Consider the following 16,314-nt stretch of genomic DNA (forward strand, 5'->3'; position numbering starts at 1 on the left):
GTGTATGTAAACTTCCGACTTCCCGTTCAGAGGTTTCTTTTCTGCATCATTTACTTTCGGTTTTGTACACCGTCTTCAATAAACTGAAAATACAATATTTTAAGTTATTGAAAATATATTTCACAGCTGTTTCGATGGTACAATTAATCTCTGTTTTGTCACAAACTGAAAGTAGGGGAACTATTTGAATTTTAGCAAGCAGGAAATGGCAGAGCGATATAAATATTTTTCAAACTTTTTTGAGTAATCCTCTGATTTTAAATGCATTGTCCACACATGTGGTTGTATTGTGTTTTAAATTCTCAAACAAATCTACAGTGCATTCGGAAAGTATACATACCCCTTGACTTTTTCCACATTTTGAAAATTTGAGTAACTTTGAAAGTTTCTTCAAGTGCAGTCGCATAAATCATCAAGCGCTATGATGAAACTGGCTCTCATGAGGACCATCACAGGAAAGGGAGACCCAGAGTTAGCTCTGCTGCAGAGGATACGTTCATTAGAGTTACCAGTCTCAGAAATTGAAGCCCAAATAAATGCTTCACAGAGTTCAAGTAACAGACACATCTCAACATCAACTGTTCAGAGGAGACAGTGTGAATCAGGCCTTCATGGTCGAATTGCTGCAAAGAAACCACTACTAAACCACACCAATAAGAAGAGACTTGCTTGGGCCAAGAAACACAAGCAATGGACATTAGACCGGTGGAAATCTGTCCTTTGGTCTGATGAGTCCAAATTGGAGAATTTTGATTCCAACCACCGTGTCTTTGTGAGATGCAGAGTAGGTGAACAGATGATCTCTGCATGTGTGACTCCCACCGTGAAGCATGGAGGAGCTGGAGACACTGTCTGTGATTTATTTAGAATTCAAGACACACTTAACCAGCATGGCTACCACAGCATTCTGCAGAGATACGCCATCCCATCTGGTTTGCATTTAGTGGGACTATCATTTGTTTTTTATCAGAACAATGGCTCAAAACACACCTCCAGGCTGTGTAAGGGCTATTTGACCAAGGAGAGTGATGGAGTGCTGCATCAGATGACCTGGCATCCACAATAACCTGATCTCAACCCAATTGAGATGGTTTGGGATGAGTTGGACCGCAGAGGGACGGAAAAGCAGCCAACAAGTACTCAGCATATGTGGGAACTCCAAGACTGTTAGAAAAGCATTCCTCATGAAGGTGGTTGAGAGAATGTCAAGAGTGTGCAAAGCTGTCATCAAGGCAAAGGGTGGCTACTTTGAAGAATCTCAAATATAAAATATTTTGTTTAAAACTTTGCGTTACTACATGATTCCATGTCTGTTATTTCATAGTTTTGATGTCTTCACTATTATTCTACAATGTAGGAAAAGGTAAAAATAAATAAAAACCCTTTGAACACATCTAGCAGCTCTGGTTCCTGCCCGGCTGAGAGTTCAGGAGTGTTCTTCTCCAGCCAATCAGAGGAGCGGATCTGTTGCCTCAGGGCACCAATCAGGGAGTCCAGACTGCTTGTGGGGTGGGACATCTAGCAGTCTAGCAAGACAAAGTCTTCATTGGCTAATGGGATGGCATCAGGGTCGGGGTTATCCTTCTCCCCTGGCTCTTCTGATGATGAGCTGTTCTTGGGCAAGGGTGTTGACTTGACAGCCACAGCTTTGTGTGAGCCTGTTGTGTCCCTCTTTGATGTCATCTTTGTCCCTTCCTTCTCGGTGGCCTCGTTGGTTGTGCCTATGTCAGGGGTGGATGTGGCCTTATCTGTCTCCTCCAGGGCCTTCCTGATCCTCTGCATGCCTACAACAACCACACATAACACAATGAAGATATGGCAAGTAAAGGAAAACAGGACAGAGAAAGGGAGTAGAAAGAGAGGAGGAAAAAAAGGCTAAATCTGTTTCCTGTTTCTATCGTCATGAGAGGAGAAAAACAGATGAAGTGATTGATGAAGGTACCGAGCGTCAGGTATTGATGTCGGTCGGTGAAGACGATGCAGAACCAGCCAGGAGTGTAGCAGTGGAAGGCTTGGCCACAGCTCAGTGCCACCTTGTATTTCAGTAAACACCTCCACAGAGACAGCTCCTCCACAAACGATGGTTCACGCTGGTACTGAGAGACAGGGGGAGGAAGGAGAGAGAGATGTTGTTGTTGCAGTTGCTGTTAATGTTATTATCATTACCACTACTACTAGGCCTACTATTATTATTGCTTTATTACTGTTAGTCCGACCATTGTTGTTACATGTGTACTTTGACAATGTAAGTAAATTGAACTTGCCATGTCAATAAAGTCTATTAAATTGAGAGAGAGCGAGAAAGAAAGAGAGAGAGGAGCAACCATGTCAGGAAGAACCAAGACAGCGTCACCTCACTATCCAGTCTTCTAACCCCAACCCTGTGTCAGTGTCCTTACCTTCCTGAGGTCAGCCCAGATGTAGAAGCCAGCAGGCTGGTGGAGGTAGTGGACTCCTAGGCTCTGTAGCTCCTCAGTCATGTATCTGTGAGCAGCCTGCATTCTCAGCCTGTTATATGGAAGAAATATCCCATCGATCCAATCTACAATAGAAAACAGGTATGTTAAACACCCTAATCAGGGTGATATAGTATGTCCTCTCATCACATCGAGTGTGTGTGTGTCCGTTCACCTGTCCTGGAGCAGCCTTGCCACCTGATGCTGTATTGGATCAGGGACACCGTGCAACATCCACAGCTTATCCAGAGCTTCGACCAAGTCCCTGTTGTCAGAGTACACAGTTCCCACACACACCCTGCCATCGCAAAGTCCTGCACAAGGACAACACAAATGAGACAGGCATGAATCTAAGCGGGGGGCCAGATAGTCCCCACAACAACATGTATGTACAAACACATTCAGACACGTATGCTCATGCACTCACACACAGTGTATTTGGAAAGTATTCAGACCCCTTGACTTTTTCCACATTTTATTAAGTTATAGTCTCATTCTAAAATACATAAAAGTAATTATGTTTCTCATTAATCTACACACAATACCTCATTTTTTGTATATGTATTAAACATAAAAACATAAATACCTTATTTACATACAGTGGGGAAAAAAAGTATTTAGTCAGCTACCAATTGTGCAAGTTCTTCCACTTAAAAAGATGAGAGAGGCCTGTAATTTTCATCATAGGTACACTTCAACTATGACAGACAAAATGAGAGAAAAACATCCAGAAAATCACATTGTAGGATTTTTAATGAATTTATTTGCAAATTACGGTGGAAAATAAGTATTTGGTCACCTACAAACAAGCAAGATTTCTGGCTCTCACAGACCTGTAACTTCTTATTTAAGAGGCTCCTCTGTCCTCCACTTGTTACCTGTATTAATGGCACCTGTTTGAACTTGTTATCAGTATAAAAGACACCTGTCCACAACCTCAAACAGTCACTCCACTATGGCCAAGACCAAAGAGCAGTCAAAGGACACCAGAAACAAAATTGTAGACCTGCACCAGGCTGGGAAGACTGAATCTGCAATAGGTAAGCAGCTTGGTTTGAAGAAATCAACTGTGGGAGCAATTATTAGGAAATGGAAGACATACAAGACCACTGATAATCTCCCTCGATCTGGGGCTCCACGCAAGATCTCACCCTGTGGGGTCAAAATGATCACAAGAACGGTGAGCAAAAATCCCAGAACCACACGGGGGGACCTAGTGAATGACCTGCAGAGAGCTGGGACCAAAGTAACAAAGCCTACCATCAGTAACACACTATGCCGCCAGGGACTCAAATCCTGCAGTGCCAGACGTGTCCCCCTGCTTAAGCCAGTACATGTCCAGGCCCGTCTGAAGTTTGCTAGAGAGCATTTGGATGATCCAGAAGAAGATTGGGAGAATGTCATATGATGAAATCAAAATATAACTTTTTGGTAAAAACTCAACTCGTCGTGTTTGGAGGACAAAGAATGCTGAGTTGCATCCAAAGAACACCATACCTACTGTGAAGCATGGGGGTTGAAACATCATGCTTTGGGGCTGTTCTTCTGCAAAGGGACCAGGACGACTGATCCGTGTAAAGGAAAGAATGAATGGGACCATGTATCGTGAGATTTTGAGTGAAAACCAGCAAGGGCATTGAAGATGAAATGTGGCTGGGTCTTTCAGCATGACAATGATCCCAAACACACCGCCCGGGCAACGAAGGAGTGGCTTCGTAAGAAGCATTTCAAGGTCCTGGAGTGGCCTAGCCAGTCTCGAGATCTCAACTCCATAGAAAATCTTGGGAGGGAGTTGAAAGTCCGTGTTGCCCAGCAACAGCCCCAAAACATCACTGCTCTAGAAGAGATCTGCATGGAGGAATGGGCCAAAATACCAGCAGCAGTGTAACGGTTCTCTTGAGGTGAAGTAGAGGCGGACCAAAACGCAGCGTGGTGGTTATTCATGTTTTTTTAATGAAGACACTATACATGAATAAACTAACGAAAACAATAAACGTGAGAACTCAAAACAGCCCTATCTGGTGAAAACACAAAGACAGGAACAATCACGCACAAAACCCAACACAAAACAGGCTACCTAAATATGGTTCCCAATCAGAGACAATGACTAACACCTGCCTCTGATTGAGAACCATATCAGGCAAACATAGAAATAGACAAACCAGACACACAACATAGAATGCCCACCCAGCTCACGTCCTGACCAACACTAAAACAAGGAAAACACATACGAACGATGGTAAGAACGTGACAGAACCCCCCCCCCCTCCCCCCCCAAGGTGCGGACTCCGAACGCACAACCTAAACCTATAGTGGAGCGTCTGGGTGGGCATCTGTCCGCGGTGGCGGCTCTGGCGCTGGACGTGGACCCCACTCCATAATTGTCTTAGTCCACCTCCTTAGCGTCCCTTGAGTGGCGACCCTCGCCCCACTGGACTGAGGGGCAGCTCCGGACTGAGGTAGCTCAGGACTGAGGGGTAGCTCGGGACTGAGGGGTAGCTCGGGACTGAGGGGAAGCTCGGGACTGAGGGGAAGCTCGGGACTGAGGGGAAGCTCAGCACTGAGAGGAAGCTCAGCACTGAGAGCTCAGGCAGGTAGCAGGCTCTGGCAGATCCTAGAGAGAGACCGGGCAGGCACCGTGTTATGCTGTGGTGCGCACGGTGTCTCCAGTGCGGGTGCATAGCCCGGTGCGGTACATTCCAGCTCCGCGTATCGGCCCGGGCTAGCGTGAGCATCGAGCCAAGTGCCATGAAGCCGGCTCTACGCATCTGGTCTCCAGTGCGTCTCCTTGGGCCGGCTTACATGGCACCAGCCTTGCACTCGGTGTCTCCGGTTCGCCTGCATAGCCCAGTGCGGGCTATTCCACCTCGCCGCACTGGCAGGGCGACCGAGAGCATTCAACCAGGTAAGTTTGGGCAGGCTAATAGAATGTGGAAAAAGTCAAGGGTTCTGAATACTTTCCGAATGCACTGTATGCATGTGCAGGCAAACACACACACACTCACTTTAGACTCAAACCTTGCTGATCCCCCACATCACATGTGTTCTCTGTCAGTCCAGCAAGCTGCAAGCACAACATTGTTAATGTACATTCAATAAGAAGGGTTTGTGTGTGTGTGTGTCATACCTCTCCATGCTAAAGGACACTGTGGAAGGTGGCTGTCTCTTCATACACCGTCAGCATGTACACCTCATCTACAATGGTGTGACACTCATGCCTGAGACAGGGGGAAGGAAAGGAGAGAACAGGGAGGAAAAGCGAAATAATGTATTATTAATTTGTATTGCACTGTTTTACGATGTTTATTGTTCTTTATTACAAAGGCAATGCAAGCAGGCATTTTAAACACTATCGGTAGACAGCCTGAGGGAGCAGTGTGTAACAGAACAGGGCTGGTTTATGGCTACTGCAACTCAGTGCATGGGTAGTAGGTCTGTAGAGGGTGTTAATGCTGAGAGCGCCACTAAAACTAGAACAGATGGTTTTGGGAGAGTCCTCAGCCCTTAGTTGTACATTACAGTAAAACTACAGTCATGATACTTGGCGTTTTATGTGCTGAGGGAAAACATATTGTACAATATGGAAATGTGGTGTGAGGAAAAAAAATGACCTCTTGACAAACTCCAGGAAGCCAGTCCTGACGGGAGTGGACCTCAGCCAGGGGATTATGGGAGTTCACCAGGATCATGACTCTGACATTCACTCCCTGGCAGGAACACAACAAGGGACAGTTGTACCGATGATGATTCTAGTGCCTCAATCTTAATTTATGAATTGATAACTATTTCGGTTGGGTCGGGGGGTAGGGGGGTTACCTCGCTAGTGGCCTTCCCATAGCTTTCTCCAGTGTTTCCACAGCGAGGTGGAAAGGCCGACTGCCAAAAGGTTAAAAACACACACAATAAGCACACAATAAATACAACCGAGGGTGGTACAGTCTCAGCCTCCAGTATTTATGCTGCAGTAGTTTATGTGTCGGGGGGCTGGGGTCAGTTTGTTATATCTGGAGTACTTCTCCTGTCCTATTCGGTGTCCTGTGTGAATCTAAGTGTGCGTTCTCTAATTCTCTCCTTCTCTCTTTCTTTCTCTCTCTCGGAGGACCTGAGCCCTAGGACCATGCCCCAGGACTACCTGACATGATGACTCCTTGCTGTCCCCAGTCCACCTGGCCATGCTGCTGTTCCAGTTTCAACTGACCTGAGCCCTAGGACCATGCCCCAGGACTACCTGACATGATGACTCCTTGCTGTCCCCAGTCTACCTGGCCATGCTGCTGCTCCAGTTTCAACTTCCACCTGACTGTGCTGCTGCTCTAGTTTTAACTGTTCTGCCTTATTATTATTCGACCATGCTGGTCATTTATGAACATTGAACATCTTGACCATGTTCTGTTATAATCTCCACCCGGCACAGCCAGAAGAGGACTGGCCACCCCACATAGCCTGGTTCCTCTCTAGGTTTCTTCCTAGGTATTGGCCTTTCTAGGGAGTTTTTCCTAGCCACCGTGCTTCTACACCTGCATTGCTTGCTGTTTGGGGTTTTAGGCTGGGTTTCTGTACAGCACTTTGAGATATCAGCTGATGTACGAAGGGCTATATAAATAAATTTGATTTGATTTGATTTGATTTACAGTGCATTCAGACCCCTTGACCGTTTCCACATTTTGTTACCTTATTCTAAAATTAATTTAATTGTCACCCTCCCCGATCAATCCACGAACAGTACCCCACAATGAAAAAGCAAAAACAGGTTTTTAGATATTTTTGAAAATGTATACAAATTAAACTGAAATATCACATTTACATAAGTATTCATGCCCTTTACTCAGTACTTTGCTGAAGCACCTTTGGCAGTGATTACAGTCTCGAGTCATCTTGGGTATGAGGCTACAAGCTTGGCAGGCCTGTATTTGGGGAGTTTTTCCCCATTCTTCTCTGCAGATCCTCTCAAGCTCTGTCAGGTTGGATGGGGAGCGTCGCTGCACAGCTATTTTCAGGTCTCTCCAGAGATGTTCAAATCGTGTCTTAGTCCAGAATCTGGCTGGGCAACTCAAGGACATTCAGAGACTTGTCCCAAAGCCACTCCTGCATTGTCTTGGCTGTGTGCTTAAGGTAGTTCCTCTATTGGAAGGTGACCCTTTGCCCGATGTCTGAGGTCCTGAGCGGTCTGGAGCAGATTTTCATCAAGGATCTCTCTGTATCTCTCTGCTCCTCTCATCTTTACCTCGATTCTGACAAATCTCCTAGTCCCTGCCCCTGAAAAACATCTCCACAGCATGATGCTGCCACCACCATGCTTCGCCGTAGGGATGGTGCCAGGTTTCCTCCAGTTGTGACACTTGACATTTAGGCCAAAGAGTTCCATCTTGGTTTAATCAGACCAAAGAATCTTGTTTCTCATGGTCTGAGAGTCTTTAGGTGCCTTTTGGCAAACTCCAAGCAGGCTGTCATGTGCCTTTTACTGAGGAATGGCTTTCATCTGGCCACTCTAAAATAAAGGCCTGATTGGTGGAGTGCTGCAGAGATGGTTGTCCTTCTGGATGGGTCTCCCATCTCCACAGAGGAACTCTGGAGCTCTGTCAGAGTGACCACCTCCCTGACCAAGGCCCTTCTCCCCCGATTGCTCAGTTTGGCCGGGCGGCCAGCTCTAGGAAAAGTCTTGGTGGTTCCAAACTTCTTCCATTTAAGAACAATGGAGGCCACTGTGTTCTTGGGGACCTTCAATGCTGCAGAACTGTTTTAGTGCCCTTCCCCAGATCTGTGCCTCAACACAATCCTGTCTCGGAGCTCTACGGACAATTCTTTCGAACTCATGGATCGGTTTTTGCTCTGACATGCACTGTCAACTGTGGGACCTTATATTGACAGGTGTGCCTTTCAAAATCATGTCCAATCAATTGAATTTACCACAGGTGGACTCAAATCAAGTTGTAGAAATATCTCAATGATGATCAATGGAAACAAGACGCACGTAAGCTCAATTTCGAGTCTCATAGCAGAGGGTCCGAATAATTTTGTAAATCAGGAATTTCTGTTTTATTTTTTTTATACATTTGCAAAAATGTCTAAAAATCTGTTTTTGCTTTGTCATTACAGGGCATTGTGTATAGATTGATGAGGAAAAACATTTATTTAATACATTTTAGAATAAGGCTGTAACGTAACAAAATGTGGAGAAAGCCTTCCCGAATGCACTGTATATGGTATACCATATATTGTTAGGAATTAAGGCCTACCTCACAGTCGAGGTGAACATAGAAGAGCCGAACACCACTTTAGGGATGCACATCCTCAGTGACCACTGTAGAATGGCGTTGAAATAACGATTGCATTTAAAACACACACACTGAGTCTGAGTACACCTCTCTAACAAACTCAAAATCCATTAATTAAATACAGTACCATGTATTTCAAAGTATGATAAGGCATGGGTGACATTTAAAGGTTCAGTTACAGTACATAATGCAAACCATAGGTGAAACAACTGGACATACTACTTGAGTGTACTTTAAGTGAGTTGAACTAACCTTGCAGGTCACAAAGCACTGCGGCTATGGATGAGAAGAGGGAGCCACAGCCATTCATCACCACAACCTGAACCCACACACACACACACACACACACACAAATAAGACACTAGCTTTATGAGTAAAAACATTCTTCATAATTTAAAAGGTTGAGTAAGTACAAATTTTCTCCACAAATGTACCGAAACATCTACTATATGTAAATAGTTGACGATCAGCGAATGCCAAAATGTAGTTATTTTGTTAGATACTTCCCCCTATTAGCTGAAATCATATTTTTTTCAAAGCCATTTTAGCTGTCGCTCTAGCAGTTCGGTCTCAACAGATTCACAAATCATGTTTTGAAGTTTTTTTAACTGGTACTGGGCTACCTCTAGCCTAGTGGTTAGAGCGTTGAACTAGTAACCGAAAGGTTGCAAGATGGAATCCTTGAGCTAACATCTGTCATTCTGCCCCTGAACAAGGCAGTTAACCCACTGTTCCTAGGCCGTCAAAATGGACTTTTTGGCATAAGGTTAGCAGTGTGCTTAATGTTAGGGTTAGGTTTAAAATGACATAAGAGACATTTTAGAAATAGGCAGGCTATACAACTTTGTAGCTGTGGTAACTAGTGACGACCTTTCTCCCTGGTGCACTCGTTCGTTCGTGAGCTGGCTGCTCGTTCTAAATAGTATCAGCTAATCTGTTCAAAACAGTGGCAACGTGCAGCAGTTGTCATTCGGTTTTTGACATGCAAAAGCGAAATAGGTGTATTTATGCTGTTGTTCAAATGCACAGATCACTTTATATATCGTCTCAAAGAAACTACTGGTAGTTCAAAAACTTGGCATCATATTTCTTTCATGCTGCTTTGTTGACAACTCCCAACCACCTTGCACCCGGGTATTCTGCCAATCAGCAGCCACCACTGTCTTTAACTATTCATACCCATAGATTAATAGCCTACAATCCTTGATGAATACATTCCATTTTCTGTGGGCCTAAGCACTTTTACTGTCATTAATGTGGTAAATGAAAGTCATTAATTGAGTCGAGTCCACTGGTATCACAAGCCTAAATGAGTCACTATACTTATAATACAGTAATAATATAATGAAGTAGTCTAGAAATCACAGCACTCCTTAAAGGCCAGGATTATACACTAGACTAGAGCCATTATACAGTACAAGGGCTAAGGAGAGGCAGTTTACTCACCTGGGTCAGGGAAACCACAGTAGTGAGACAAGAACCTGGACACCTCTTCTCTCAGACTACAGATCGGATATCGTCGTCGTCATCATCATCTCCCCCACCACTATTACCATCACCATCATCCTAATCGCTGCTCTAATAAACATCTTCCTTCTGTGTAATAAACCTGTTTTCAAATTGTAGTTTAAATGTCTCTAATGAATACATGTACCATAACCATCCTTTTCAAATAACACATGACATATGGAGTCATATACAAGGAGATTTCTTACAAGTGGTGGCCTTTCCAGTCATGATACAACAGCAAGGCTGGGTCGATATGTTGCATGTCAGGCTGGGTCATCTGTGGCAGTGAGGGACACAAAAGGGATTCATTTTCTGGACAGAGAGAGAACGGTTACATTCAATAGGAGTGTCATGCACAGGGCCACAGATTAAATATAGCTATGGTAAGTACAGAACCACCTCTCTAATGGACATCCCACTTGCTGGTCAACACCATAGAATAAATGGTTAATTCTGATTGACAAAGTCAGTGATAAGCAGTGGTGTAAAGTACTTAACTAAAAATACCTATGTACTACTTCAGTATTTTTTTCGGGTATCTGTACTTTAATGTTCATATTTTGGATAACTTTTACTTTACCACATTACTAAAAAGAACATAATGTACTTTTTACTCCATAAATTTTCCCTGACACACAAAAGTACTAGTTCCATTTTGAATGCTTAGCAGTACAGGAAGATGGTCCAATTCACGCACTTCTCAAGAGAACCCCCCTGGCATCTCTACTGCCTCTGATCTAACAGACTCACTAAACACAAACGCTTCATTTGTAAATGATGTCTGGGTGTTGGAGTATGCCTCTAGGTATCCGTAAGTAAATACAATAAACAATAAAATGGTAGGATCAGCATGAACAAAGATGGGTCCAGAGGTGAAACGTCCCTTGAGCTCCATGAATGCCCTGTTAGCCTCGGGGGTCCAGCAAAAATGGGTCTGAGACTTGCGGGTTAGGACCGTGAGAGGTGCTGCCACAGCACCAAAGTTGCGTATGAAAACACCTGTAAAAATTGGCAAACCCGAGGAACCACTGGACCTGCTTGAGTGAGGTGAGACGGGGCCAGTCGGCGGCCTCCTCAATCTTTACGGGGTCCATTTGGATGTCTGTGGTAGAGATAATGTGACCCAGGAAGGAAACTTGGGATACATGGAACTCAAACATCTCTATCTTGATATATAGTTGGCTCTGCAGCAGGCGTCTCAGGACTTGGCGGACATGCAGTATGTGTTCTGGAAGGGTTTTGGAGAAGATCAGGATGTCGTCGAGGTAAACAAAAACAAACCGATTCAATATGTCCCTAAGAGTGTCATTGGTCAATGCTTGAAAGACTGACAGTGAGTTCGATAATCCGAAGAGCATAACTAAATACTCATAGTGACCCCTAGGGGTGTTAACCTCTCTGGTACAAGTGCGTCCCACCTCGACAATAGCCAGTGAAATTGCAGGGCGCAAAATCACATAAGTAAAATTCCTCAAACATACAAGTATTATACACCATTTTAAAGATAAACTTCTTGTAAATCCAAGAATTATGTTTCGGAAATGCATTGTCTCAAACAAACATCTGGTGAAAGTGCAGAGAGCCACATCAAATGACAGAAATACTCATCATAAACATTGATCTAAGATACAAGTGTTTAACATACATTTAAAGATAAACTTCTACTTAATGCAACCACTGTGTCAGATTTCAAAAAGGCTTTACGGCGAAAGCACACGATTATGTTAGATCTGCGCCTAGCCACAAAAACCATACAGCCATTTTTCAGCCAAGGAGAGGGCTCACAAAATCATAAATAGCATTAAAATTAATCACTTACCTTTGATGATCTTCATCTGGTTGCCCTCCCAGGTCTCCAGACAATAAATGTTTGTTTTGTTCGATAATGTCCCTCTTTATGTCCAAAAACCTCAGTTTGTTGGTGCGTTTAGTTCAGAAATCCAAAAGGCACAATGCGCACTCTCAACATCAAGACGAAAAGTTTTAAAAAGTACAATAAAAGTTAGTAGAAACATGTCAAACGATGTTTAAAATCAATCTTCAGGTTGTTTTTGTCATAAATAATAAATAATATTTCAACCGGACAAAAGCTTCTTCAATAGAAAAGGAGAAACAAGAAATGCGCGCTCCCGATCCTGCTCAGGACTCATGGCTGGAAATTTCCATTGGCCTCTCATTGAAAGTGTTGTATCTCCCTCATTTTTCAGAGTAAAAGCCTGAAACAATGCCTAACGACTGGCCACATGTAGAGGAAGCCATAGATATTGTGAACTGGGTCCTAAGTCTTTGTATGTTGGATAGGCTTTCAATGGAAAAACAGCCTTTCAAAATAATAGTACTTCCTGCTTGGATTTCCCTCAGGTTTTCGCCTGCCATATCAGTTCTGTTATACTCACAGACATTGTTTTAACAGTTTTGGAAACTAGAGTGTTTTCTATCCAAATCTACCAATTATATACATATCCTAGCTTCTGGGCCTAGGTAGCAGGCAGTTTAATTTGGGCACACTTTTCATCCAAAATTATGAATGCTGCCCCCAACCCTAATGAAGTTAAAGGCATTTTTCCACTCATCTCCCTCTCTGACTCTCACTCAGCGTTGCGGAGGTCCCGTTTGGTGAAGAATTTGGCCCCTTGGGCCAACTCCAAGGCGGCGGACATCAGGGGTAGGGTTAACGATTATTGATCATAATCCGGTTCAGCCGTCTGTAATCGACACAAGGACACAGGCCTCCATCCTTCTTACCCAAAAAGAAGAAACCGGCACCAGCTGGGGATGTAGAGGGGCGAATGAAACCTGCCTCCAGCGACTCCGGGATGTAATTGTCCATGCTGCTTCAGGGGTCGAGAGGGAGTACAGACAGCCCCGGGAGGTGTGGAGCCGGTTAGGAGTTATATGGCACAGTCATGTGGACAATGGGAGGGAAGGGTGGGGGCTTGCCTCTTACTAAAGGCCTCCCGGAGGTTGAAGTATTCGGGAGGGAGAGTGGAGAAGTCTTGGTCTTCAATGGATGCAGGAGGATACGGCAAGGCTCTTGGTGGGGGTCTTAAGACATTTAGTCTGGCAGTCCTTACCCCAGTCTAGTAGGTGTCCCGTGGACCAGGAGAATAGTGTGTTATGTAGCGCTAGCCAGGTGTACCCTAGGATAAGGGGGTTCTCGGGAGCAATGATCAAAAGAAAACCAAGAGTCTCTGAGTGGTTCAGCCCAACCTGAAGTAGAATGGACTTGGTCTGAAATTCCACCTGACCGGAACAGTCCATAAAGGGCTTGAATCGGCAGAGGAATGGGACACTTCACGCAGGGGATTTGTCATTCTCTGGCGAAGTTGTGATCAATGAAATTATCTGCGGCCCAGGAGTCTACAAATGCTTGAATCTGGTGATGATGGTTGTCCCAGTGGAGGGTTGTGGGTAGTGACAGATGGTGACTGGGTAGCCGGAAGGTAACTGCACAGCTCTTCAGGGTCTCCCCTAGTCCTGGCGAGCCCTCGCGTCAGCTCTGGGCATGTAGCACGGAGATGGCCGAGACCTCTGTAGTAGAGGCAGCAGCCTTCACGCATGTGCATGTCACGCACCTGTGGGCTGACGTGTGCTTCCCAGCTGCATGGGCTCCTCAATGCTGGGTTCGGGGGGCTTGGGGTGCTCAGGAAACCGGGATACCGTTCTCTGAGGCGGTTGTCGATCCTGATTGCCAGCGTTATCAGGGACTCGAGGTCCTCTCCCAGTTCCCGAGAGGCCAGTTCATCCTTGATGGAGGAAGACAAACCCTGGTGGAAAGTGGTGACCAGGGCCTCCGTATCCCACCCACTCTCGGCAGCGAGGGTGCGGAACACAATGGCGAAGTCAGCCACAGGTCTGGCCCCTTGGTGGATGTTGAACAGTCGGCTGGCCGCTTCTCGTCTGTCGACTGGGTGGTCGAAGACCTGTTGCAGCTCGGCAATGAAGGCTAATATGGAGTAGCTGTTCCCACACCACCGTTTCCCACGCCAGGGCTTTGCCCGGGAGTAGAGAGATGATGTAGGCAATCATGGACCGATCGGTGGGGAACAAGGAGGACTGTAGCTCGAACACCAGAGAACACTGAGTGAGGAACCCATTGCATCCTCCCAGGTGGCTGTCATACTGCTCAGGGGCTGGGATCTTGGGTTCCCGGTGCAGGTTCCCTGGAGGAACTACGGCGACGCGACGCCTCTAGCACTGGGCAATGAAACTTGGAACAACTTGGAGAGTTGTTCTTGCTGCCGCCCCAGCAGTGCCCCTTGGTGGGTTACAACTTTCTTGATCTGGGTGATATCTGCTGGTTCCATGTTGTGGCAGAAGCTTGCTGTGACATGGTAAGGTTGGACAGAGAAGAGACCATAAGAGGAATCATATACTTTATCATATTACTTTACTGAGAAACGGTAGCCACAGGATCACAGTATACTTGAAAAAACAATAAACACTAAGTTTCAAACTCACTCAGGAAACTAACGTATAGGGTAAACAATAAAAGCTTCAGCAAAAGACAACATAAAACACAGCTCTTTTAACAGGAAAATCACAATGAGTAAATTGGACACACCCGATTTTCGTTAATGTCTCTAGGACAGTCTCTGCTGCCCTATGGTGACAGGTGGAACCATGACACCTTTCTCACCTGTTTGTGAAGCAGATCATAGCACAGCTTGTTCTCACTGGTGCCCATATTGTTTATGCCCTGGAGACGAGAGACACAAAAATCTATCAATCTCTCAACTAATCGATCAATTGTTTTGTCTAGCACTATTTACAGATACATTTTACACAAAGTGGAATGACAAGTGGTATGAGACCAAACACAGCTCTGAAACAACTCCGCTCAATATGGGGAGCAGCAGCAGTGTTGGAGACTCACATTGGGGTTGTCAGTATCGTGGTATTTGTCAGCGTGGTACTGGGTGTAGCCCTCCTGCAGAATGCCCTGATGCTGTCTGATGGAGTTGCCACGGCAAAACAGGTACACACTGTGGCCAGAGGTCTTTGCAACACACAGTGTGGCCAGCATGCTCTCAAGTTTAGAAGGGCCAGGGGCTGGGATGGATGGTGGTGGGGCATTGTAAAGTCCATGGAGAATAAGGGCACCTCCTCCCATCTGCCCACTGCACTGAGGCTAGGAAACACTGTCACCACCGATAAATCTACGATAATCGAGAATTTCAATAAGCATTTTTCTATGGCTGTCCATGCTTTCCACCTGGCTACCCCACCACGGTCAACAGCTATGCACCCCCCACAGCAACTTGCCCAAGCCTCCCCATTTCTCCTTCACCCAAATCCAGATAGCTGATGTTCTGAAAGAGCTGCAAAATGTTGACCCCAACAAATCAGCTAGGCTAGACAATCTGGACCCTCTCTTTCTAAAATTATCCGCCGCAATTGTTGCAACCCCTATTACCTCTCTTTCGTAGATCCCCAAAGATTTGGAAAGCTGCCGCGGTCATCCCCCTCTTCAAAGAGGGAGACACTCTAGACCCAAACTGTTACAGACCTATAGCTATACTACCCTGCCTTTAAAAAGTTTTTGAAAGCCAAGTTAACAAACAGATCACCGACCATTTCGAATCTCACCGTACCTACTCCGCTATGCAATCTGGTTTCCGAGCTGGTCATGGGTGCACCTCAGCCACGCTCAAGGTCCTAAACGATATCATAACCGCCATTGATAAAAGACAATACTGTGCAGCCGTCTTCATCGACCTGGCCAAGGCTTTCAACTCTGTCAATCATCGCATTCTTATCGTCAGACTCAACAGCCTTGGTTTCTCAAATGACTGCCTTGCCTGGTTCACCAACTACTTCTCAGACAGAGTTCAGTGTGTCAAATCGGAGGGCCTGTTGTCTGGACCTCTGGCAGTCTCTATGGGTGTGCCACAGGGTTCAATTCTTGGGCCGACTCTTTTCTCTGTATACATCAATGATGTCGCTCTTGCTGCTGGTGATTCTTTGATCCACCTCTACGCATACGACACCATTCTGTATACTTCTGGCCCTTATTTGGACACTGTGTTAACTAACCTCCAGACGAGCTTCAATGTCATACAACACTCCTTCCG

The 16,314-nt window shown here is 45.3% G+C and overlaps 1 pseudogene; it reads right to left on the reverse strand.

Annotated features, from left to right (window-relative positions):
* Positions 1–1,455: 1,455 nt before the first annotated feature.
* LOC109888881 (1-aminocyclopropane-1-carboxylate synthase-like protein 1) lies at positions 1,456–15,353 on the reverse strand (annotated as a pseudogene).
* Between the last annotated feature and the right edge of the window lie 961 nt (positions 15,354–16,314).

Source organism: Oncorhynchus kisutch, linkage group LG4 (genome assembly GCF_002021735.2).
Source record: "Oncorhynchus kisutch isolate 150728-3 linkage group LG4, Okis_V2, whole genome shotgun sequence".
NCBI classification, from domain to species: Eukaryota; Metazoa; Chordata; class Actinopteri; order Salmoniformes; family Salmonidae; genus Oncorhynchus; species Oncorhynchus kisutch.